The following is a 2,647-nucleotide window of genomic DNA, read 5'->3' as shown; positions in this document are numbered from 1 at the left end:
CCCACAAAGGCGCACTTCTCATGTCTGGCGCCAATCCAACAAACCCAGGACTGACAGAGGCCCTGCACTTGCCACCCCAGAAAAATATCTCATCTCCAAAGAAGGATTCTTCCGCTAACGGTTAAAAAGGGCTCCTGTTCTTGAAACAGTGGTGAAAAAATGGTGAAATAATTCTGAAAACAATCCTATCTTCCAAGGCTCCTGTGCCAGCTATGGGAAACAGCAAGTTACCTGGGCCTCAGCAGAGGTTTCTCTGCAAAAAGCATCATAGCCTTCAGGATGCAGAGACCGACCTCATGACTATTATGGCGCCATACACCATGGAAATGGCAAATAATTACCAACACACTGGACATTTCAAATGTCAGGATGAAATCTGAAGCACGATCCACACTTTTCACAACTCACGCAAATATGCACTTTCCAACTCTGGAGGTAAACAAATCAAAGGCAGGGCCTACAGTAGCCCTGCACTTCCACCTCACCCAGAAATCTCAACTACTAGGCACGATTCTTATTCTAATGCGAGAACCCTGCTCGGTTTCTGAAAATAATGCTGAAACCACAATGGAATAATACTTAAAAAAACACTCTCTCGGTAGTCTCTAGCACCAACTATTGGAAATGCCAAGATTAATGGGCCTCAGGCGGTTTCGTCTGTGAAAACTCTCGTATGCTTAAGGATGCAGAGACCAACCTTATGACAATTACGGTGAAAAGTGCTTCGGAAAAATACCAAATAGTTCTCCACTTAGCGGTTCTTTCAAAAGTTGGGCCACACACCTCTTGGAAAGATCGAGTTACTTTGGCCTAGCCTTCGATTGGTCTGGAGAAGGAATCGCCATTCCTAGCTGATGAATCAAATGATTCTGAAAGGAACGGTGAAAAGTGCGGATCCTGTTTCAGTCTTTAGACTGAAACACGACCCGCACTATTCACCTGTCCCACAAAGGCGCACTTCTCATGTGTGGCGCTAGTCCAACAAACCCAGGACTGACAGAGGCCCTGCACTTGCCACCCCAGAAAAATATCTCATCTCCAAAGAAGGATTCTTCCGCTAATGGTTGAAAAGGGCTTCTGTTCTTGAAACAGTGGTGAAAGGACGGTGAAATAATACTGAAAACAATCCTATCTTCCAAGGATCCTGTGCCAGCTATGGGAAACAGCAAGTTACCTGGGCCTCAGCAGAGGTTTCTCTGCAAAAAGCATCATAGGCTTCAGGATGCAGAGACCGACCTCATGACTATTACGGTGCCAAACGCCATGGAAATGTCAAATAATTACCAACACACTGGTCATTTCAAAGTGTCTGGATGAAATCTGAAGCACGATCCACACTTTTCCCATCTCACGCAAATATGCACTTTCCAACTCTGGAGGTAAACAAATCAAAGGCAGGGCTGACAGAAGCCCCGCACCTACACCCCACCCAGAAATCTCAACTACCAGGCAGGATTCTTATGCTAACGCGAGAACCATGCTCGGGTTCTGAAAATAATGCTGAAACCACAACAGAATGATACTTAAAAGAACACTTTCTTGGTAGGCTCTAGGACCAACTATTGGAAATGCCAAGATTAATGGGCCTCAGCCTGTTTCGTCTGTGAAGACACTGGTATGCTTAAGGATGCAGAGACCAACATTATGACAATTACGGTGAAAAGCGCTTCAGAAAAGTAACAAATAGTTCTCCACTTAGAGGTTCTTTCAAAAGTTGGGCCACACACCTCTTGTAAAGATCCAGGTACTTTGGCCTAGCCTTCGATTGGTCTGGAGAAGCAATCGCCATTCCTAGCTGATGAATCAAATGATTCTGAAAGGAACGGTGAAAAGTGCGGATCCTGTTTCAGTGCAACTATGCACTTTCCAACTCTGGAGGTAAACAAATCAAAGGCAGGGCTGACAGAAGCCCCGCACTTACACCCCACCATGAAATCTCAACTACCAGGCAGGATTCTTATGCTAATGCGAGAACCCTGCTCGGGTTCTGAAAATAATGCTGAAACCACAACGGAATAATACTTAAAAGAACAATTTCTTGCTAGTCTCTAGGACAAACTATTGGAAATGCCAAGATTACTGGGCCTCAGCCTGTTTCGTCTGTGAAAACTCTCGTATGCTTAAGGATGCAGAGACCAACCTTAGGACAACTACGCTGAAAAGTGCTTAGGAAAAATACTAAATAGTTCTCCACTTAGCGGTTCTTTCAAAAGTTGGGCCACACACCTCTTGGAAAGATCGAGTTACTTTGGCCTAGCCTTCGATTGGTCTGGAGAAGCAATCGCCATTCCTAGCTGATGAATCAAATGATTCTGAAAGGAACGGTGAAAAGTGCGGATCCTGTTTCAGTCTTTAGACTGAAACAGGATCCGCACTATTCACCTGTCCCACAAAGGCGCACTTCTCATGTCTGGCGCTAGTCCAACAAACCCAGGACTGACAGAGGCCCTGCACTTGCCACCCCAGAAAAATATCTCATCTCCAAAGAAGGATTCTTCCGCTAATGGTTGAAAAGGGCTCCGGTTCTTGAAACAGTGGTGAAAAAATGGTGAAATAATACTGAAAACAATCCTATCTTCCAAGGCTCCTGTGCCAGCTATGGGAAATAGCAAGTTACCTGGGCCTCAGCAGAGGTTTCTCTGCAAAA

Source organism: Lemur catta (genome assembly GCF_020740605.2).
Source record: "Lemur catta isolate mLemCat1 chromosome 10 unlocalized genomic scaffold, mLemCat1.pri SUPER_10_unloc_1, whole genome shotgun sequence".
Classification (NCBI taxonomy): domain Eukaryota; kingdom Metazoa; phylum Chordata; class Mammalia; order Primates; family Lemuridae; genus Lemur; species Lemur catta.
Note: the sequence above shows the minus strand (reverse complement) of the source record.